This window comes from Sorex fumeus, unplaced genomic scaffold, assembly GCF_029834395.1.
Source record: "Sorex fumeus unplaced genomic scaffold, SorFum_2.1 ptg000007l, whole genome shotgun sequence".
Lineage (NCBI taxonomy): Eukaryota > Metazoa > Chordata > Mammalia > Eulipotyphla > Soricidae > Sorex > Sorex fumeus.
This window is the reverse complement of record NW_026606064.1, coordinates 14,433,078-14,458,185: the sequence shown is the minus strand read 5'-3', so window position 1 is coordinate 14,458,185 and position 25,108 is coordinate 14,433,078. Positions and strand designations below refer to the sequence as shown.

At 37.0% G+C, this 25,108-nt stretch overlaps 1 protein-coding gene across 4 annotated transcripts in view; it reads right to left on the bottom strand.

Annotated features, from left to right (window-relative positions):
- The window catches only part of LRRC4C (leucine rich repeat containing 4C), a 1,436,015-nt gene that overhangs the window by 1,135,960 nt on the left and 274,947 nt on the right, over nucleotides 1-25,108 (bottom strand). For all 4 annotated transcript variants that reach the window (XM_056132091.1, XM_056132083.1, XM_056132106.1 and 1 more), the window contains exon 2: nucleotides 16,653-16,843. The gene's annotated coding sequence lies outside the window, so the exon portion shown is untranslated. The remainder of the gene's footprint in view (nucleotides 1-16,652; nucleotides 16,844-25,108) is intronic.

Genomic DNA, 25,108 nt, shown 5'->3' with positions numbered 1-25,108 from the left:
TGTCCAGAAGGAAAGAGAAGGAGCGGAAGAGAGAGAAAGATAGAGAGACAGAGAGACAGAGACAGGCATAGAGACAGAGACATAGAGATAGAAACAACGAGAGACAGAATGAGAGAAAAAGAAAGAAGAAAAGTGCCTGCCATAAAAGCAGACTGGGGGGTGGAGAGGGTGTGGAAGGGAAACCGGGGACCTTGGTGGTGGGAAATGTACACTGGCGAAGGGACAGGTAATGGAATATTTTATGATGAAAACCAATCATGAACAATTTTGTAACTATGTGTCTCACAATGACTCAATTAGTATATCTATCTATATATCTATCTATATAAATATATTAAGAAAACAGCCACCTTTACTCCCTTCAAACCTTCAATTAAGGTAGAACTTTACATAAAACACAAAGCTCTTTATGGAAATTTCATCAAAATGCTAAAGACAGGCTAAGACATCCCACACACCTTAGAGGAGAATAAGCGAATTATCTCTAAAGGAAAGCAAAAAAGATTTGACTTTTAACAACGCTCAAAAATCAGAATCAACATTTTTTAACCAGGTTTTTCTTTTTCTAATATAAATGTAAGAGGAGACAGACTGAAATGATGAACTGAACTGCACAGAGCTTTAGAAAAAGCTGTTTCTCATAGGCAGCCTCAACTCAAAACACATCTGCTCGATAGCTTCTGAAAGTTCCCTCAAACTTGGTCTTTCAAGTTCTCAAATTCATCACAAAAAGATTCTGACATTCCAACAGAGTAAGAATGACCTATAAAACTCTGCCTTCATGCTCTGCTAGGGTTCAGGCAGTACCTTCTCCAACCTCTAAAATAAACTTCGAAAGCCAGAACTTTGCTTACATATCTCAGGTATCTCTATTATGCTGTTTATCACTTGTTTTAGAACTTCCCTTCATTTCCATATGCTCTTTGCTTGCTATAGTGTTGCTATTTTAAAATGCAATATTTGGTTTATTTACATTTTAAGCACATATTGTTAAATCCCTTACTCTAAGTCTGAGAAGTTTAGTGTATCAGGGATAAATTAGATGGAAATAGAAAATTAGTATTGATTCCATTCAATTTAATTGTTAATTAGTATCAGTAACAATACTGGTAAGTGATTTGAGGTACTGCATTTATAAGCATACTTAATCTCACAACAGAAAATATACTGTTATTATAATTCTTATTCATCTGAGGAATATTAAGGTAATATAAGCAGAATTTGAACCCTAGTTGTCTAATTCCAGAGATTTATTATGTTGAAACCATGTTAATAACTAAACTGTGGCATATAGCATAAATATATAATTTGTAGGGTATCACATAATATGAATATGGATTTAAAAAATGCCAGAGAAATAGTACAGCAGGTAAGGGACTCAAATTGTACATGGTAGACCCAGTTTCAATTACCGGCACCCCAGTAGAAACCTAACTCACCAGGAATGATGCCTGAGCATAGAGTCAGGAGTAAGCCTTGAGTACTATTGTTGAATTAAAAAAAAAGTTTGATATACAATTTATTACTTATAAGCTTATTGAAGTATGCTTATAATGCCAGCACAAATGCCAACATTAATTTTCCTTGCTTCTTCCTACTCAGATTAACAGCGTTCTATGCATTTTAAATTGGGCCAATAGACCTTAAAAGGTTGGTATTTTTCAGTCCTAGATGCAATTTATAATTACACAGGGGAGCTACTAGAAAGTGCTTATTATACCTTTCCCTGACCTGGAAGATTCAATTTTATGTTGGGATAGGGACTGGGCATCAGTAGTTATAAAATTTTACTTTCCAGATAATTATACAGACACATGGGATACAAATATTCTGAACTATTTAATGTGATTCTATTACATTGAATTGTTTACCCAAAAACATCATATGAAATGTTGAATGTCATTTTATCTGGAGATAGTCTTTACCTAAGAAAAGTCAAGTTAATAAATGAGGTTAAAAGGATGAGGACTTTTAGGAATGGAGTCTTCTTTAAAATAGGACCCAACCCAAGATCTCTGATATCTCTTCATGTAGGTGTGTGAGTATGTGTGTGTGTATGTGTATACAAAGTGTCAAACTGTAAAGGTCACCATTGGTGATGTGGCAGAGTTGTAGAATATGTAAATGACAAACTGAAATATAGTTGTAATTTATGTGTTATAATATCACTCCAAATTTTTAAAAATATCACCTTTGAGCAATGGCATCAACAATTAAAGAAATGTTTTAGAGAAAAACATGTAAATCAAATAAAGCTTAGGGTCACTTAAACTATTAGTAAACCTTGCAAGACAACAATGTTTCAATTATCATAACAAAAGCTAAAGCTGAATCTTTCAAACATCACAGTTATGTTTAGAATAGGTGACCTAAAGTAAACATGTAAGCTCTAAAATCTGTTGTGCTATATTGAAAATCTGCTAAGTACCACCCACTAACTAGGACCTTTAGTTTCCTTTTCTATGAAATAGATTATGAAATACAGCTTCAGTGATTTCTCCAGTATGGGATGTGCTAACTTTCTAGAATCTTGTCAAAGTCTGCTAGAATAAAGCCTTCATAAATGCATGTGATATTTTTTTTCTGTACGCAATTCTTATGTCTAAATTTGACTACAAAAAGTAAATTATCAGTTAACCTTTTAATTATCAGTTATCTATGTATATTATAACTGATAATACACAGTTTATAATGCATAATAATATCTACATATTATAAACCATATGATATAAATATTTCCAGCTTATGAATTGGTTACTCCATGAAACAATTTGGTAACATAACAGGTTCTATGGAAAACAACTTCATGTTCATTTATGTAGGAATATGGACATTAAAACTCTACTGTTTCGCATGTTACTGGAACAAAGGCAGAACTGCAGACCAATGGAATAGGGTGGAATACACTGACATCTCCCCTCAATCATATGATCATCTAATCTTTGATAAAGGTGCAAGTAATGTGAAGTGGAGTAAGGAAAGTCACTTTAACAAATTGTGCTGGCATCACTGGACGGCTACATGCAAAAAAGTGGGCTCAGAACTCTGCCTAACACCATGTACAAAAGTAAAATCAAAATGGATTAAAGACCTCAACATCAGACCAGAAACCATAACGTACATTGAAGATAAAGTTGGCAAAACCCTCCATGACATTGAAGCTAATGGTATCTTCAAAGATGCCACGCCACTGGCCGAGCAAGTGAAAACAGAGATAGATAAATGGGACTATCTTAAACTAAGAAGCTTCTGCACCTCCAAAGAAACAGTGACCAAAATACAAAGACAATCTACAGAATGGGAAAGGATATTCACCGAATACACATCTGACAAGGGGTTGATATCCAGGATATACAAAATACTGGTTAAACTCCACAAGAAGAAAACATCCAACCCCATCCAAAAATGGGGCAATGAAATGAACAGAAACTTTCTCAAAGAAGAAATCCGAATGGCAAAAAAGCACATGAGAAAATGCTCTACATCATTAATCATCAGGGAGATGCAGATCAAAACCACAATGAGATACCATCTCACACCTCAGAGACTGGCCCAAATTCAAAAGAACAAAAGCAACCGATGCTGGCGTGGATGTGGCGAGAAAGGGACACTCCTTCACTGTTGGTGGGAATGTCCACTGGTTCAGCCCTTCTGGAAAACAGTATGGACGATTCTCAAAAAATTAGAAATTGAGCTCCCATTTGACCCAGCAATACCACTCCTGGGAATATATCCCAGAGAGGCAAAAATGTATAGTCGAAGTGACATCTGCACTTGTTTGTTCATTGCAGCCCTCTTTACAATAGCCAGAAACTGGAAGAAACCTGAATGCCCAAGAACAGATGACTGGTTAAAGAAACTTTGGTACATCTACACAATGGAGTACTATGTAGCTCTTAGAAAAGATGAAGTCATGAAATTTACATACAAGTGGTACAATATGGAAAGTATCATGCTAAGCGAAATGAGTCAGAAAGAGAGGGATAGACATAGAAAGATTGCATTCATCTGGGGGATATAAAGTAACAAAGTATGAGATGAATACCCAAGAATAGCTGAGATCAGCACCAGGAGGATTACTCCATAACTTAGAGGCCAGCCGGGTATCCTAGAGGAAAGGGCTATTCAGATAGAGAAGGGAGCACCAAATAAAGGATGTTTGGAGGATCCTCCCAGGAGGGGAGATGCATGTCGAAAGTAGACTACGGACTGAACATGTTTGCCACTCAATGCCTCTTTTGCAGACCACAACACCCAAAAGGAGAGAGAGAACACAGGGGATTGCCCTGCCACAGAGACGGGGGGATGGGGGGATGGGGGTGGGAGGGATATTATCCATGGTGGTGGAAAATGGGCACTGGTGGAGGGATGGGTATCTGATCATTGTATAATTGAAACCAAAGCACAAAAAATTGTAAATCTACAACTTTAAAAAAAAATAAAATAAAATAAAGGGGGAAAAAAAAAAAAAAAAAAAAAAAAAAAAAAGGATGAGGACTTTTAGGAATGGAGTCTTCTTTAAAATAGGACCCAACCCAAGATCTCTGATATCTCTTCATGTAGGTGTGTGAGTATGTGTGTGTGTATGTGTATACAAAGTGTCAAACTGTAAAGGTCACCATTGGTGATGTGGCAGAGTTGTAGAATATGTAAATGACAAACTGAAATATAGTTGTAATTTATGTGTTATAATATCACTCCAAATTTTTAAAAATATCACCTTTGAGCAATGGCATCAACAATTAAAGAAATGTTTTAGAGAAAAACATGTAAATCAAATAAAGCTTAGGGTCACTTAAACTATTAGTAAACCTTGCAAGACAACAATGTTTCAATTATCATAACAAAAGCTAAAGCTGAATCTTTCAAACATCACAGTTATGTTTAGAATAGGTGACCTAAAGTAAACATGTAAGCTCTAAAATCTGTTGTGCTATATTGAAAATCTGCTAAGTACCACCCACTAACTAGGACCTTTAGTTTCCTTTTCTATGAAATAGATTATGAAATACAGCTTCAGTGATTTCTCCAGTATGGGATGTGCTAACTTTCTAGAATCTTGTCAAAGTCTGCTAGAATAAAGCCTTCATAAATGCATGTGATATTTTTTTTCTGTACGCAATTCTTATGTCTAAATTTGACTACAAAAAGTAAATTATCAGTTAACCTTTTAATTATCAGTTATCTATGTATATTATAACTGATAATACACAGTTTATAATGCATAATAATATCTACATATTATAAACCATATGATATAAATATTTCCAGCTTATGAATTGGTTACTCCATGAAACAATTTGGTAACATAACAGGTTCTATGGAAAACAACTTCATGTTCATTTATGTAGGAATATGGACATTAAAACTCTACTGTTTCGCATGTTACTGGAACAAAGGCAGAACTGCAGACCAATGGAATAGGGTGGAATACACTGACATCTCCCCTCAATCATATGATCATCTAATCTTTGATAAAGGTGCAAGTAATGTGAAGTGGAGTAAGGAAAGTCACTTTAACAAATTGTGCTGGCATCACTGGACGGCTACATGCAAAAAAGTGGGCTCAGAACTCTGCCTAACACCATGTACAAAAGTAAAATCAAAATGGATTAAAGACCTCAACATCAGACCAGAAACCATAACGTACATTGAAGACAAAGTTGGCAAAACCCTCCATGACATTGAAGCTAATGGTATCTTCAAAGATGCCACACCACTGGCCGAGCAAGTGAAAACAGAGATAGATAAATGGGACTATCTTAAACTAAGAAGCTTCTGCACCTCAAAAGAAACAGTGACCAAAATAAAAAGACAGTCTACGGAATGGGAAAGGATATTCACCGAATACACATCCGACAAGGGGTTGATATCAAGGATATACAAAATACTGGTTGAACTCCACAAGAAGAAAACATCCAACCCCATCCAAAAATGGGGCAATGAAATGAACAGAAACTTTCTCAAGGAAGAAATCCGAATGGCAAAAAAGCACATGAGAAAGTGTTCTACATCATTAATTATCATGGAGATGCAGATCAAAACCACAATGAGATACCATCTCACACCTCAGAGACTGGCCCACATCCAAAAGAACAAAAGCAACCAGTGCTGGTGCAGATATGGCGAGAAAGGGACACTCTTTCACTGCTGGTGGGAATGTCGACTGGTTCAGCCTTTCTGGAAAACAGTATGGACAATTTTCAAAAAAATTAGAAATTGAGCTCCCATTTGACCCAGCAATAGCACTCCTGAGAATATATCCCAGAGAGGCAAAAATGTATAATCGAAGTGATATCTGCACTTGTTTGTTCATTGCAGCACTCTTTACAATAGCCAGAAACTGGAAGAAACCTGAATGCCCAAGAACAGATGATAGGTTAAAGAAACTTTGGTACATCTACACAATGGAGTACTATGTAGCTGTTAGAAAAAGATGAAGTCATGAAATTTATATACAAGTGGTACAACAAGGAAAGTATCTATGCTAAGCGAAATGAGTCAGAAAGGGAGGGATAGACATAGAAAGATCTGGGGAATATAAAGAAACAAAATATGAGATTAATACCCAAGAATAGCTGAGATCAACACCAGGAGGATTACTCCATAGCTTAGAGGCCAGTCGGGCATTCTAGGGGAAAGGGCAGCTCAGATAGAGAAGGGAGCACCAAATAAAGGGTGTTTGGAGGATCCTCCCAGGAGGGGAGATGCATGTTGAAAGTAGACTATGGACTGAACATGTTTGCCACTCAAAGCCTCTTTTGCAGACCACAACACCCAAAAGGAGAGAGAGAACACAGGGGATTGCCCTGCCACAGAGGCAGGGTGAGATGGGAGGGATGGGGGTGGGAGGGATATTATCCATGGTGGTGGAAAATGGGCACTGGTGGAGGGATGGGTATCTGATCATTGTATAATCGAAACCCAAGCACAAAAAATTGTAAATCTAAAAAAAAAAAAAAACTCTAATGTTTCCCACACAGGGACGCCGGACCACACAGTTCTGCCCTGGCTACCAGTCAGCCCCTGATTCCAGAAGTCAAGCCCTCAACCTGTCCCCAGCACCATCTTGCAGCACACAGCAGCAAAAAAACTGGGCTAGCGGGCTCCACAATTCCCTGAGAATTCTCCGGGCCCCATACCCATCTCTCACTGAGAGATCCCAGATGGGGTAGGTGCTGTCTCCCCACCTTCTCCAGATGGAAACCCGGCGACTATGAGCTTCTACAAGCATGTCTCCCATATGCAGGCACCAGGACTATTCTTCCAAACCATGCAGCCACATAAGAAGCTGTGCAACCTTTCCTGATATGCAAAGTGAGCAATGGAAAGTAAATGATCTAGTGTCTGTCCCTGAAACTCAGGCTTAAATGGCGGTGGGAAAATTTGAGCAAAATATAATGCCCAAACAAAATGCATCTGGACTGTGCATTAAACTACAGTGCTATGCTGCCTTGGGAGGGGAGGGGTGTCTTTCCCTCTGCCTGTGCCCCCTTGCAGCGGCAGCATGGTGGCCTCCATCTTTTAGAACCTAATGAACAGCCAGGTATGAGACTGCATAATGAGGCACGCGGGGCCTCGTGGGATGGGGGGTGAAACTGTCCCTGCTCCCTGCCCTAAGAAGGCCCTGGGTTGCCACCCACAAATGCCTCCTCCTGCTTCTGAACGACCATGATCCCAGAGGCACACAAACCAATCTCAGAATTTAGGGGTATTTGACAGTAATCCCTCTAAGCTTATTGCTAAAATCATGTGACCACTATTGCAGTCACACGATATCATATGCTCTTCATAATAAGCAATAGAAAACAAATTATCTAATGAAGTCTTTTTGGTAGATCTGCATGTTGGGGAAAATTCCAAATAATGATGTTGGGTCTTTTGTCATAATATTCAATGTGATCAACATAGAGAGTGAGAGTAAAGTGGAACTTTCACTGTTGATTGGAATGATCACTAGTCTAGCCTTTCTGGAAAGCAATATGGACAGTCCTTCAAAAACTAGAAATTGAGCTTCCATATACCCCCACAATACCACTTCTTGGAATATATCCCGAGGATGCAAAAAACACAATAGAAATGACATCTGTATATATATATGGTCATTGCAGTACTGTTCACAATAGCCAAAATCTGGAAACAACCTTAATGCCCTAGAACAGATGACTGGTTAAAGAAACTTTGGTACATCTACACAATGGAATACTATGTAGCTGTCAGGAGAGATAAAGTCATGAACTTTGCTTATAAATGTATAGTCATGGAGAGTATCATGCTAAGTGAAATGAGTCAGAAAGAGAGGGACAGACATAGAAGGACTACACTCATTTATGGAGTATAAAACAACATAACATGAGGCTGACACCTAAGGATAGTAGATACACAGAACAGATAGCTTCATAGCTGGAAGCCTGCCTCATGAGCAAAGGGGAGAAGGGAGCTGGAATAGAGAAGGGATCCATAAGAAAAAGATGGCTGGAGGAATAGGTTGGGATGGGAAATGTGTGCAGAAAGTAGATAAAGGACCAAACACGATTACCTCTCAGGGTCTGTATTGCAAACCATAATGCCCAAAAGTAGAGAGAGTTTATGTGGAATCATGTCTGCCATAGAGGCAGGGGAGGTTTGGAAAGGGGGATATACCAGGGAAATTGGTGGTGGGGAATGTGCACTGATGGAGGGATGGGTGTTTGATCATTGTGTGATTGTAACCCAAACATGAAAGCTTGTAACTATCGCACGGTGATTCAATAAAATAAATAAAAAAACCCTCTATTGGTTCAGGCCAGAGTGATAGTACAGCAAATGGAGCATTAACCTTGCAAGTAATTGACCCAGATATAACCCCCTGGCACCCTACATGGTCCCCTGAGTCCTGCAGGTGTGAATATCTGAGTACAGAGCCAGCAGTCAGCCCTGAGAACTGCTGGATGTCCTCAAAACAAAAATAAATAAGTAAAACTGTACTCAAACCTTTCAGAGTCATTTCCCTTCTGCAAATAGCTGTAAAAGAGAAGAGATAAAAACGGACAGATAAAGTGTTAGCACACTCATTTTAATTTAGCTAAAGCATCCATCACTAACCACAGGTCACATGACTGTATGTTTAAATTGACTCTGAATCTTCTCTACTCATGGATGATTGTGTCACATACTGCAAACTGTTCAGTAGTACAGATTTGGAGTGACCACTTTACCTCTTTGAGTGGCGAAGTTGTTAGCTCTGAATGGTAGAAGGTTAATAGTTTCATGCATGCTGCAACAATAAAGAGCAGGCTAAATATACACTTCCACATACAAACTCAGTAGCTTTCACATTTCTCATCTCTTTGTATTACTCAAGTGCTATCCCAACAGTCTTAATAAAACCAGACATGAAATGAATTACATGCTTTTAAAACTGAAACAATCACACATCACCTTGCATTAAGGCCATTGCCTGTGGCTTTATTGGGTGCAATATAGAACCCTGAAAGCAGTTTGACCTCCATTTGTTATTCCTATTTGTTCATTCCACTGTCAATTTGATTTGATCTCATTATAATATCCTTAAGTGTACTAAATCTAGCATAAGTAAAAAGATACGTTAAGTTTTTCTCCAAATCAGTTTTTCTGTAGTCCATCCTGACTTGCCAGTTTGTGGTCTGCAAGTCAGCAAGTTACCTATTTGCCATGGTTATCAGCTAATGACTTGAAATCACTTTTAAATGAGAGAAATTTAACATCCATATTGTCCTGCAAATAAAAAACAAGTGAAAGACATACTCAATCCCAGTCCTACCTGTCATTTTAAGAATCTACATTTTTATTTTAAATTGAAATTTTAAAAAATTGAGTCACCGTGAGATACACAGAGGTTCCGATGACTGGGTTTCAGCCATACTACGTTCTAACGCCCGTCCCTTCACCAGTGGACATTTGCACCACCAATGACCCCAGTTTCCCTGCCGGCAACCCCACCCCCACCGCTGCAGGCACCTCTCTCTCTGTCTCTCTGTCCATATCTCTCTCTGTGTCTGTCTCTCGCATTATGGTTTGCAAAACAGGTACTGAAAGATTATCCTGTCTCCTGTCCCTTTGCCTATTTTTAGCCCTCAGTTTGTACAGAGTGATTATTTCCAACTATCATTGTTATAGTGGTCTGTTTTCTATCCTATGTGACTCCCCCACCCCCAACCACCACCACCACCAGTTGTAGCAAGCTCCCAACCAAGGAACAATCTTCTGGCCCTGTTTCTACTGTCCTTGGGCGGGTATTAGCATTATTATTCATGCTATGTTTGTTGATGTTGTTGTTGTTGCTGTTTTTATCTATAGTAAATTACAATGACAGTCGAGATGCAGGTGAGTGATAATGACCTTGGAGGGTTATCCTGGAAATAAGTATTTCCAGAAATACATATTTAGCTCATGCAAGGATGATGACTACTATACAAACTATATCACTAACCATAGATTCTGTGTTTGTTTTGTAAATAATGCAAATGAAGAAAAAACTCATAATTCTGAATACTTGGCAACTATCCACACTTGAACGAATCCTGAGGTAAAGTGTGGTTCATCTTGTTAAACGATATTCTGAAGTCACTAAAACACAGAAAAGTCTGCGTTAATAAACTACTTAGTTATATTTACCTCCTTTATTTCCATTTTTTCTATTGTCTATTTGATTTCAATGAATATGTTACTTTTTGCAGGGGATCTGAACTGAGATAAAATTCATATATCAAAACTTTTATACATTTTTAAAGTTCGTAATTTAGTGGTTTTAGTGTAGACCCTGATTTCTGAATCATTGCCGCTGTCTGATGTTAGAACATTCAAAAACTTTCCAAAAAGTTCCTTGAGTTTTAGTGATCGTGATGCCATCTCCCTTTTTAATTTGGAAACAAATAACATTTTTTTGTTTCTGTGGATTTTCTTGCTTTGGACACATTATGTAGATAAACTATTATAATACATGCCCATTTTTGTCTATCTTCTCATATAGACGAACAGTGAAAATGTTCACCTATGGTATAGTATAATCAGCACACATATTACTTTGTAGTGGCCATAAGAATTTTTAATGAATTATATACATTATTTTCTATATTTATTGATGACACAATATGATGTTTGTGTCCACTCTGGGAAACAATTATCTTCCACAAGTGATCATATATGCACTTTTTACATAAATAGGTTTTCAGCTTTCATGGGTATATACAGCTTTAAACAGAAACTGGATCATATGCTAACTATAATGTTTGGGGACTATCAAACTGCTTTGCAAGGTGGCCTGAACATTTCATAAACTCATGTTAGATCTAATTTTTAAAATTACATATAATATGTAATAATTATATATATTAATAAGTAAAGTAAGTAAAGGCCCTCCCGTTGATCGTCGATTTGCTCGAGTGGGCCCAGTAACGTCTCCATTGGAGACTTTGTTGTTACTGTGTTTGGCATATCGAATACTCTCGGTAGCTTGCCGGGCTCTCCATATTAATTAATGTCTTAATCAATACATTAATATGTATTAATAAATACATACAAAACATGTATTAACAAATTACACTTGACTACCTTATTTGACACACTGTAAATATAAAGTCTACAGAGTTTTTAGACATCCAACTGCATTAGTGTTCAGTCTTTGCAACTATTCATTTAAAATAGTTATTTCTACTATCATAATTATAAAGCTAAACAAACATGGAGACCAAAACAACTGAAATAGAGAATTTAAGGCACTGAACAGAGAGTAGTAGAGTTGATAAATGACATAGCTACAAACTATCCAATTAACTTTGTGTTTTCATGTCTAAAATTGAATTTATAAAGAGGCTTTGAGATAAAAATGATATTTTTCTTTTAAACATATTCTCAAAGTAAAAAGAGGCAGATAGAAATTGAAGTAAAATTTTACAAAATGTCTGTTCTACTAACATCCCAGTGTATGAAAATCCAGCTGTTCTTTCCTGCTTCATACATTAGCAGTAATAATTGTAAAGATGGTCCCTTCCTTATTTGCTGACAGTTGTGTTGATGATGCAGAAGGCAAAATAGCATTTCTCTTCTGGGCAATGTTAATTAGGGAGTGCTGGCTGACAGGAGTTCAAAAATAAATCCAGATTCTTCAAGTCAATGCCCCACATCAATATCATATGAAAAACGGGAAATACACTGCCAAGCATGAGAAAGGACTACATTTTTTCCTCTTCTTTTTCAATAAGTAAAAGGTGCAAGTTATATGTAGAAACCAATAATAATAATTTATATCAGTATATCAATTTAGCGATATTTTTCTCTAGATTTCTACCTACACCATTATCTGTTATCTATTACTCAATTTTCTTCTTTGAAGCAGAAAGAAAACATAAGCATATTATCTTTTTAGATGATATATGAGCGAGGTTCTGAGAGAGTGAATAACACAAGAAATAAGTAGAAGAATAAGGATTTGTTCTAGGTATTGGTCTTTGCTTTTAATCCTAGAATAGCTCTCATTTTCAGACAAAACATTTTGAAGACAGTCCAAAAGTTATAGTTGTTTCTATGAATAGTAAGTCAGTAGTTTTGGAGTTTTGAAGCTGGGACCATTTGATGATTTGGGTATAAAAATACCAGACTATTTATTTAGATATAGCAAACTTTCTGCTATAAAAAAATGACACTATTCTAAAATTCTTAGAGCCCTGATTTTTATTGCCAGAGTTTAATAAATATGTTGCATACATCAAAAGTAAAACTGAAAAAAATTACAACTGAGAATCAATTATTATTCATTAAACTCTGTTATAATCCTAATAAACTTGCACAGTGGAATAGCAGGCACTCATTAAAAATACCGTCATAGAAACATATTTATTGACAAAGCAATACTACAGTATATAATTTTCCTGACGAACATCACTTAGTTTAAAAAAGTAGGGTGATACATGTGTCCTTTCCCTCTATCTTAATCCAAATATAAATTAGCAAGATCTCTTTTGGGTTAGCGTAGAAATTCACAAAGGAAAAATACTATTACACATACTTAATGGGAGACTATCTTCCATGTTAGGTTATAACTTTTTCAAGGTCATGGAATAAATGTTAGACACCTTATTACCCAACCTGTTTCTAATACACTGATCTACAGATGATTCAATGCATGACTGATGTAAGAACAAATGTGCAATTCTTTAGCAGTGCATGAAACTTATTTCATATTTATAATATGAAATAACATAGAAAATAAAAAAGTGTTTACATATCTTATTGAAGAGAACTGTCATGCTTGCTTACAATGAGCAGACAGAATTGGAGCTAAGCTCTCCTTCACCCTACCTTTGATGCCCTGGAGACAGAAAGGAATTGATATTTGCACACCTGTAGTGATTCATACACTGCTCAGTGTATTTCTCTGATGCTTTCACTCTTAAGAGTCTGACAATGAGCTGAATTAACTTGAGGTTCAAATATGAGAACTAAAAATTTCTGCAGGATTCATTTATAGATTTAATAAAATATATCTTAAAATATCTTTTAAGTTAGACTTTATTTTGCATATACTTCTATTTTGTAATAATTAATTCCCTTAACATTTTACTGAAAAAGTAATGGGGCTAGATCAAAAATGTTGAAACTACAATGGCAGAATATATATTGTATTTCATGCTAATGCTGACCAAGGATCATCTTAACATATATATGAATATTTCATTTATTAAGTCAAGATTTTTTATTCACACAGAGACTGGGATGAGCTGACCTTTTAACAAAGCTCATTAAAATGTAGTTAATGAAATGCTTTGTTCATTATTCTTTTCTAAAGACAATATAATACTTCCAACAAGGTTACAAAAATTCCTCTGTGAGCAAAAGAGAACTGTTACATGGAGTTCAGTGGGGTATAAGGTCTCTTTTCACCCTTGCTATCCCTATGGTCAGTATTTTCAAATTATGTAAAGAAAGTCAGAGTATGGGTAACTGGGAAGAAAGTCAAATGGATAATGTCCAGGAAAAAAAAAATACAAAGCGCAACAAGGCAAGTTTTCAGAAGTCAAAAAAAAAAATGGTTAGGATTATCCTCAAGAGATTTCAAGGTCCAGCGAAATCCAGTGGGGTGTTTATAAGCTTCAAATAAAAGTGATATTATATTTAAAATTATAATGATCATGGTTTTTAGGAGTTTCTATTTCTTTGCCCTGCCACACCCAAGTTCTAGAAGAATCATGACACCCGCGGTGTTTCTTCCATTCTGCTTTTTCTAAATTCTGCTGATCTGGGATGCAGTGTCCTGGAGAGGTTGTGTCATATGATAACCCAGGGGCATAGTCTGAGAATGTTCTTATCTACCAGTCTTGGTAGGTTTGTACTAGTCTCACTTTGTAAAACAATGAGAAGAAAACAAACCTTGTTCACACCTACTCTGCAGACCACTCTTGTGGCCAACCAGCTAGAAGATTGTCCTGTACATATCCTGCATGGCCATGACCTCCTGGTGCCAATCTCAGGTGTGTTAAGGAGACTTTCTGTTTGACTCATCAAAGACCAGTAGGGCACCCACCACATTATGGTAGAAAGACATGGTGAGGCATCTGAATTAGAGGAGTCCCAATTTCAATAAGATATTACAGATATTATGAAGTCCCTAAATACTCAGATTTTGATTTATCTGAACCAGGATTCTTATGACACAACAGGGGAGCCTTAAAGATTCTATACGATGATGAAGTAATGGAGACAAAATAAGTATCAGGCCATTTCTGATGTGCAAAAATATCTGGGTGAAATAGATGTTTTATATGTAGGATGTGTAAATAACTACAGCAATACTATATCTTTTGTGTGATTACTTAGCACCAGACACTGCTCTAAGCAGTCTGCATCATTTTTCACAGGCTTATTAACTAAGTTTTTATTATTGTTTTTCTGTCAATGAGGAGAACAAAACACAGAAAAATGAAGTAACTTTTTCCAGACAAGCAACCAATAAATAAGGTCTTACTCTCTTAAACTGTCTATAAGAGAGAGTTTTGCAAATAGGAATTTTCCTGCAATTCTGTTAAACAATTCCATCCATTTTGAAGGGGTTATATATTTAAATAGATGATAATCCAAAGAATTAAAAATATACTTCAAAGAATTGCCCACTCTACTGAAATATATACATATAATTATGTATATAGAGATATATAAATATGTATATCATTCTATATACTTCAAAGTATTTATGGTTTATAAGATATTTTGAAAATAGTTTTTCTTCTCATTGGGGATAAAAAGGATTTGGATGTGGCAAAATTAAGAAGAATTATGATTCTTTCTATAAAATAATAATCATATATAATCATTGGTATGAAAAGTCGTCTATATTATTTAATTTTCAAATAAACATACCTAAAATCAATGCAATAATACCCCAGAACATGAATAATGTAATTAACATTTAAAAAAATAGCTATCAAATATTTAATTCACAAAAAAATCATCAATCTAATAGCAATGTGGATTATAACGTCCATGCATGTGTTTTATATAGAAATTGAAACATATGCAACTCTGACTTCAAGAACTTTACATTTGGTTACAAAGATGTTATTACCATCAAACTGCCTATACTTTCTCTTAGCTCCATATATTTTATATCTGCAAGGTTTATAAATGTATAAAGTTGAAGAAGTATTCTTGGAAAGAATGACATTAGAGATTGTAGCACTAAAAATTGAAGCTAAGATAGTCAGTTATCCTGCAACAAGACACACCAACTGACTGAGCTAATTTTTAATAGCATTAGTTTAATTAAAAATCCTAAATCTATCCATACACAGCATATAAGTCACAAATTCTAGATTTGTATTTATTTCTTCAAAGGAACTCAGCCTCATTAGTACTCCCACTGCTCATCCATGAACATGCCCTTTCCCTGTGAACAAGACTATCATTTCTATGGTCAATATCATATTCCCTTTGAACGGTCCACAGCCAAATTAGACCACACATTCAAATGCAGCACAGAATACCAGAACAGTAAATTATTAGGTACAGAAGTGGGTGAATAGTACCTAAGAATTTCCGATGGTTCACAAAGAATGAGACAAAATCTAACAGAAAACTTGTATGTAGTCTAGAATCAAGTAACAGATGTTGATATTCGAATAAAGAGCCCACTTCCTTATGAGTAGGTCATAGGCAAAACTGAATTTCACTGAAATGGAAATTCTTGCAAGCTTTCTTTTTCAGGTAGTTGCTATTCCCTCTCCTCTCAAACCACAGGTCCCTCTGAGAATTAAAATTCAGAAGATATGAGAATTGGCCATAAATATATGCTTAAGGCAGGCGTTCTCATAGAATCCTGATGAGATAGAGCAGAGTTTGAAGTCAAGAGTTCTAACACCACATCAGCATGAACACAAGAGTTGCTTGGGTTTCTCCACACAGAGCATAAAAGTAGTGAACTCTGTTTCAAATGCTGTTGTGGAAGATGAGACTGGTAGTCACAATTCTACTACAAAAAGAACTATATCACTGTCTGGACCATAGAAACAACCTACCTCAAGAAAGAACAGATGTTCCTCCAATCGTGCATCTTTTAAGTCTCACAGCTCAAGACTGGGCCTCTTAAGTCAGATGTCTGAGCCTTCAGTTTTCTGAATATTGGCTTTGAGAAGATTGCTCACCTGCTCACAGCTCTGGCTTTGTACGTTTTCCCCTCAATAAAAGGCTGGTCCCAGCTGGTGTATAAGCTTTCAGGTCATCCACTCTTGATTACTTGACAATAGATGATCTTGAACTTGATATTAATTCTCTGTGAGCCCCAGTATCCTCTTCATCAAATAGGGATAATGACAGTAAACACTTCACTCAGTTTCTGTGAGGATTAAATGAGATAATCTATGTCAAGTGTTTATCACTATATCCACACATAGAGAACATTCCAAAATACTATTTTAAAAGTGAGGGTTTGTTTTCAGGGGATTATTTTTTTTCAGTCAAATAAGTGATATATTTGTCATATCTCAAAAGGAACTGAACAATAAATCTGTGGGCTTTTATTAAGAGCCATAGCCCTTCTTCTTTAGTATGTGATGCAATTGTTGGTATAGTAGGATTTTTTGAAAACCAAGAACATTTGAGTTTCAGATTAGGAACAGAATTATTTTATAAAAGAGAGACTTCTTTTTGAAAGCAAGTTTCGACTTAGCTTCTAGATATTTGTTTATTTATCCTGAAAAGGAACAGAATGCAGATGTTTTGAGTAGGAGACAGTTTAGGTAACTACACATTTCTCATAATTATTTACCCATGTTTTAATTCCTTTATTCAACAGTCATGCACTGCACACACCATACTACGCAACAGAGTAAAATAAAAGTGTAAATCATGCCATCATTGAAAAGTAATAATTGGCTAGTTACAAAACTTGACAATCACCCAAAACTTGAAAATCTGAAAATTTGCTAAACTACTCATTCTTGCAAAAAGCTAAGAGAGCAGATTTTTCCATGAACAAATTTGATAAAGAGCTGAAGCTTGAAAGTGCACACACACACACACACACACACACACATACACACACATGTGCATACGCATACACACACACAAATACTGATATTGTCAATTCACAGTGTGGACTGTGCTCTCTCAGTCGATATCTATACAAATAGAATTTGGAACTTAATTTATATCTATAACCCAACAACCCAACTGATAAGTTCTATCTTTGTTGTATCAAGCATGAACCTGTTTTCCTAGTGAGTTTGTCATAAATCTCTGGAGTCTAATGCTCAAAATTATTATATTCCTCTTTGATATTTCAAAATGACAATGTGAAATCAAAGGATACAGATGTCTGCCATTCTGAATGCCCCAATATAATGTTCTTTCATCACTCCCCATGACTTGTGGTGGTTTGAGCAACATGCATTTGGTTATCTGTTTATTTACTCCATTATGTTACAATTGAACCTAGGAACTTCGACACAGATGTACGGCTTTTAAAAAGACTCAATTATATGAATTACAATAGCTTTCAGAAAATTGCCTTCAATATTAAAATGTCAATATCCTTATTTGACTGAGGTCAAAACATCTGCCTGAGTGGGTTTTGTGAGAATTACCAGAGACAACATATCTGACACACGAGGGTCATAACTCTGCTTGTGCAATACATGTGTTCGACAGAGAAGTGTGAAAAAGGACTTGAGCGTTTAATGGAGGGAGGGTAGGGTTTCATGCTGGGAACATCTACTATCATTTCAGTTACTTTACACACGGGACATACTTTTAAGGAGAACACACATAGTGTTTTCTTTGACCTTGTGCTGTGGCCAATCTAAGAACTAAGATGTGGTCAATCTAAGAACTAAGAGCTTTAGTGCTGCAGCAAAATCAAGGAACATTAATAAAATGATGGTGGAAGGCCAACTTCAGCCCATGCCTTTCTTTTAAGAAAAGCAAGGATCTATAACTGGTATTTAAAATATAATTCTTGGGGCCAGAGCTGTTGTACAACAGGAAGAACATTTGCTTTGCATGAGGCTGGTCTGGGTTTGATACTCCGCATCCCATATGGTCCCCCCCAGAACTGCCAGGAGTAATTCTTGAATGCAGAGCCAGTAGTAAACCCTGTGCATCACTGGGTGTGACCCAAAAAACAAATAATAATAATAGTAATAACAATAATAATAAAATATAATGTAATTCCTGGTACTGGAGATAGTGTGTAGGGAACTTGCCTTGACTACCCAGGTTTGATCCCTGGCACCTCATATGGTTCCCAAAGTCCCACCAGGAGTAATTTCTGAATACAGAGCCAGGAGTAAGCCATTAGCATTGCCAGGTGTGTCCTCTCCACAAAATAATAATAATAATAATAATAATAATAATAAGCCTGGAGTGATAGCACAGCGGGTAGGGCGTTCGCCTTACAAGCGGCCAACATGGCCGACCCGAGTTCGATTCCTCCGCCCCTCTCGGAGAGCCCGGCAAGCTACCGAGAGTATTCCATATGCCAGACACAGTAACAACAAAGTCTCCAATGGAGACGTTACTGGGCCCGCTCGAGCAAATCGATGATCAACGGGAGGGCCTTTACCTTTACCTTAATAATAATAAGCAAAGAAAACATGATTCTCCTTGAAAGGATAGAGCAGTACTATTACCAAAAATAACTTTTTTACTACTAGCAGTGGTTTAATGATTCTATGTCATCACAATAATAGCAACATGACATTCAACTGGGACTACAGCTTGTCTGAGGCTATTTTTTGAAAGCTGATTTTGTGGAGAACATAGAAATGCAAAGTTTTGGTTTCTGTTTATTTCCCAAAAGGCTTGGCCTGCAACTCACACATCCTTCCCCTATGTGGACCATTTGTGGTTTTCTGAAATAAACATGGTGATTTGATGTAGCAAACAATATATATTAAAATGCAAAATTCATTCTTTACAGAAAGAGTAGGACCTGAAAATATAATTCATTAGAAGAACCATCCCTCACGAAATATTTTAGTGCCAAAGACATCACCCGTGATAGAGACAAACCCCACAAAACATAGTAGCAACAACAAAAATAAGAAAAAAGATCATGTATTCCTTCAGGTAAGGACATGGCTTAAGTTATCTTTTCTTTTTTTCCTTTTATTTTATTCTTTTTACTGGCAAGGTTGGGGAAGTCTTAGGGCAAATCCTGGCTCTTCACTCAGGAGTTATTTTTGATGGTGTCCAGAGGACAGTACGGGGTACCAGGGGTTGAATCCATTACCAGGGTCTGTACATGCAAGGGACCCACCTCAGTCACTGTACTTTATTGTTGTCCTGTTTCAGAATTTTTATTTTTGCAGACAATTTTTAATCAAAGTAAGAGTTCCTAACTCTCTCAGCGGCCTCCTGCACCCCCATGTAGACAATTTGATCACTTACAGTGCTCACCTTCAACTCTTTTCTGCCCTCAGAACAAATGATTCTAAAAATCTACTCTCGGGGCTGGAGCGATAGCGCAGGGGGTAGGGCATTTGCCTTGCACACGGCCAACCTGGGTTTGATTCCCAGCATCCCATGTGGTCCCCTGAGCACCACCAGGGGTAATTTCTGAGTGCAGAGCCAGGAGTAACCCCTGTGCATCGCCAGGTATGACCCAAAAAGCAAAAAAAAAAAAAATCTACTCTCTCATACTTGCTCCTAAGTCCAGCCACTTCTGTCCCTTCTACAACCTTATGGATTTGTATTCTATCTGCCCTTTTTCTTGTTGCTATAAATAGCTGCATGATTAGTTTTTTTTTTTTGTATTTGCTTTAAACTGTAAACTGTAAACATTTTTTTAAATTTGTTCCTTTTCTTCTTCAATCTATGCCCACGGTCAGGTCAAAATCATCAACCATATTATCAGAGTGAAATCCAACCAGTGGTTATTTCCAGCCATTTCAATTTTTCTCTTTTTTTCTTATTTGACTAAGAAATTAGTCTACACCATTTATCCACTTATTCATCTATTAGTTGACATTCAAACTGACTTTGTATTCACTTGTATGTCCATCAGAATCTTCCTTCACCGATCCATCTTCTTTTTGGTGGGAACAGTTCCATTCTCCTCACTGATCTTCAACATCTAATGATTTTTCCAGTGAATCTCTGAATTCCTCATTTGTAAAAGTATTTTGCTGTTTGTTTTGTTTCATTTTGTTTTGGGGACACACTCAGATGTATTCAAGGCTTAGCCCTAGTCCTGCACTCACAGGTCACTGCTGGCAGAGGGTTGGGGATCATATGTGATCCCAGGGTTTAAACCTGGGTCAGCTGCTTGCAAGGCAGCTAGCTACCTTCTTCTCTGTCCTATCACTCTAGCCACCCCTTACAGGGATTTCAGGGATTATTTTCTACTTAGTTTCACCCACAAATTATAGTTTGACTAAATGTGGACCTCCAAGCTGACAATGGTTTTTCTACCACCCTTTAAGTGATCATCCCTTGTCTTGATCACAGTGAAAAGGCAGCTTCTGTACTTATCATTTTCATTCCTTTGATTGCAATCGATAGTTCACCTTTGATTGCTTTCAGAATTGTTTTTTTCTTTGTGTATTATCTGAAGTTTCACTGCCATGTACCTAGATACCAAATTGTTTTTAATCATCCTTGCAAGGGGCTGACATACACAATCATTCTGCAGATGGGTAAATTGTGATTATTTTTCAGCTCAGAAAAATTTCTAGTCCAGACAAATTCTGAACCTTCTATCTTTCATTTTTTCTCATCTTCGTCTCTAAAGCATCTCCTGCGTGTTTTCCTTTTGTATGCTATTTTCTTTATTTTCTTTCTTTACACTGATGCTGAGCTGATGAATTCAACCAGAACTTTTCCTAAATGATTAAGGCTTACTTACACTGACCTGCATCTTTACAGATATAGTTGATCGTAGTACCTTAATTAAAAATCTCTTACGTCCATAAATCCTGCGATTTAGGCTTCTTCTTAGGATAAAAAAAAAGTCAGATCCAGCACTTAGTTTGTTTCCCAATTCTGAAAACTCAGATATTTGAGGTTTTTGACTTAAGTTGCTTCCTTCACTTTGAATCTAAATAATCCTTTTTTTTTTTAGTCTTGCTAATTTTCTCTTTTTTCTCTCTCCCCACCCATTCCCTCTCCTACTTCCTACTCCTCCCCTCTCCTTTTTTCCTCTATACCCAGCAGTGTTCGGGGCTTACTCCTTACTCTTTGCTCAAGGATCACTCTTGGTAGGGCTTGGTGACCACATATGGTACTGAGGATCAAACCCTAGTCACCACCGGCAAGGTAAACACCCTACTCACTATCTATTGCTTTGCCTCTTTGCCAGATATTTTACAAATATTTGTTCTACTTGTTTCATTAACATAAAAACGTGTAGGGCGTTCGCCTTACAAGCGGCCAACATGGCCGACCCGAGTTCGATTCCTCCGCCCCTCTCGGAGAGCCCGGCAAGCTACCGAGAGTATTCCATATGCCAGACACAGTAACAACAAAGTCTCCAATGGAGACGTTACTGGGCCCGCTCGAGCAAATCGACGATCAACGGGAGGGCCTTTACCTTTACCTTTATCATCTTTATTTCAATTATGGAAACTTCTGCTCTCATGATTGAACCTTTCTTCTGTTCATCTTATCACTGACCACATATTCTAAAAAAAGCTCATTTTTTTTTTCTACTGACAATTAAGTGCGGCTATTTTGAGAGAATAAACCTCTCCTTTAATGTTCACCTTAAATGACAAGTCCCTGAATGAACTTCAATATTTTACATAACTAATTTTTGAAATTTTCTATTGGAATATCTCGACTTCTCTGTGTAGACCAATCCAATTCGTTGTGCCTCCTTAGCCTGACTGTCACCCAGTAGTATCTGTCAGCCCCCCCACCCCCAGTGAGAACAGACACTCTCACAGGATTTCAATTACATTGACATTCATGACACTAATCATTTGTTCTCTCCTAATTTTCCTTTGATTGTCAGAAGTATTTAAAAAAATATCTATACTCTTTGATCTTATAGATCCTTCTGATGGATTTCCTTTTACTATAAGATAATTTTTTTCTATAACTTGTGAAACTAAATCTTGCTAATTGAGTCCTAGACTACCACTTTAGTCTCACTCTTGACATATCTTTGTACCATTACACTGACCACAGATGAACTCCAGTTTAATTAAGCTATTTACAACGCCATATTCTATGAGTTTGTTCAAGCTTTTGTTATTCTTTGCAATGCTTTCTCCTTACTTTTACATTTCCTCTTCAGTTTAACATTAGTTTCTCAAATCTTGCAATCTTTCCCAGAGGAAGATAAAAACATCTTCTATTATATCCCATTGCTACTGGAAATGTATTTCTTATTTAATCTTAATTATCCAGACATAATGACATGCCTGCCTCCTATTCTTCACTCTGAGATTGTGACATATTTAAAAACAGGTTTTCTCAATCCCAGATAGACTAGTTTTTGGATTAGGTACCTGATTGTGTATACTTTTGTATTTCTGGGTGTGCGTGTGTGATACTATGCGCATGCAGAACAGTAAACTTGGTCTCTAATAATTAGGTATTTGTAGTATTGCCTGTCTATTGGAAATAAAAATTATAATGTGTCCAGAAATCATCTAATATCCTAGGGATGGGAAGTGGGCATGATCATTATTGGCTAAGAAGCACTTTATTTTCATATAACTACTTCATTTTAAGTGATTAGACCTCCTCCAAGATGCCACCTTACCATGTGGACTATTTGACTTTGGTTTCCAGGGAAGATATCCTAGACTCTTAAGAAGCTTTGATCAGTCTTATAACTACCTAAATAAATAGTATTTGAAGCAGCGGTAGGGCGTTTGCCTTGCACGCCGCCAACATGGCCGACCTGAGTTCGATTCCTCCGCCCCTCTCGGAGAGCCTGGCAAGCTACCGAGAGTATCTCGCCCACATGGCAGAGCCTGGCAAGCTCCCTGTGACGTATTCGATACGCCAGACACAGTAACAACAGTCTCCAATGGAGACGTTACTGGGCCCGCTCGAGCAAATCGATGATCAACGGGAGGGCCTTTACTTTACTTTATCCAAAATAAGGGTTCTTAATTGAAATAACTTTCTACCTGAGAAGCCTATGTCTATGACAGAGACAGAGATAGGCTTACGTCTATCTCATAGATAAAGATATTATCTTTATAATAACATCAGACAAATCACTCTTTCCTTAGGTTATAAGTTCCCATCTTCAATCCATGATTCCCCAGCTCTTTTCTTATTTTTCAGTTCTGGATAATACTCCATTTACCTAATTTTCTCTGAAATTCATATTTTACACAGGTTCAACTATTTGTCGATACATTATCAAATGTGTTTGTTTTGCCTACTATGTCTGATGGGCTGGAAAGATAGCATAGTGGGTAGGATGTTTGCCTTGCATGTAGCCAACCAGGCCAACCCGAGCTCAGTTCCTCTGTCCTCTCAGAGAGCCTGGCAAGCTACCCAAAATATCTAGCCTGCATGATAAAGCCTGGCAAGCTACCCATGACATATTCGATATGCAAAACACAGTAACAAGTCTCACAATGTTACTGGGCCTGCTTGAGTAAATCGATGAACAACAGGAGGACAGTGACAGTGACAGTGACTATGTCTGATGCTAGTTTGACTATATAACCAAACCAATAAAATTTATACAGACAAAGGAATAGGGCAAAAATCTCCCTCTGCCTTAACAATAAGAACCATATTCTAAAAGACCTGCGATAGCACAGCGGGTAGGGTGTTCGCCTTACACGCGGCCAACATGGCCAACTCGAGTTCGATTCCTCTGCCCCTCTCGGAGAGCCTGGCAAGCTACCGAGAGTATTCGATATGCCAGACACAGTAACAATAAAGTCTCCAATGGAGATGTTACTGGGCCTGCTCGAGTTGACAGATACATTCTTTAACAATTAGTTGCATAAATCATATATTCATCGAATGAATCTGTCACTGTCACTGTCCTCCCATTGTTCATCGATTTGCTCAAGTGGGCTCAGTAACATTGTGAGACTTTTTACTGTGTTTGGCATATCAAATACTCCATGAATAGCTTGTCAGACTTTGCCGTGCACACGAGATATTCTCGGTAGCTTGCTGGGCTCCCCGGAGGGGCAGAGAAATCAAACTCACATCGAATGAATAAAAATGTTTAATTAGTAAGAGATAACACAAATATTATATGTTCATATCTGACATTTAAACCTCTTAATTCATTGATATCTGTGAAACAAAGTATACTTGAACAGTTATGAACAATTTCTAACTTTTGAGCAAATCTAAGAACTAGAGTTCAAAAAACATTTGAATACAGTCTACATATGGACAACAGAGTGAAAGACTGAATATTAACCAAGGTTTAGTCAAGTAAGAACAATTAGCAATTTTGTGAATTGGCAGCCTGTTCAAATTTATTTTGCCAAGGCTAATGTTTAGTCAAGTCAATAATCCTGCCAATTGTATGTGCCTTCTTCATTGAATGAGCTTATGTTTGATTTTCAACAACTCTACTTTAACCTGAAGGAAACAGAATCTCCTGGGTAGTTGTCAAAACAAGTGAATATGTTGACAGTGAATTTTGGAAATGAAATCAAAATAAAGAAAA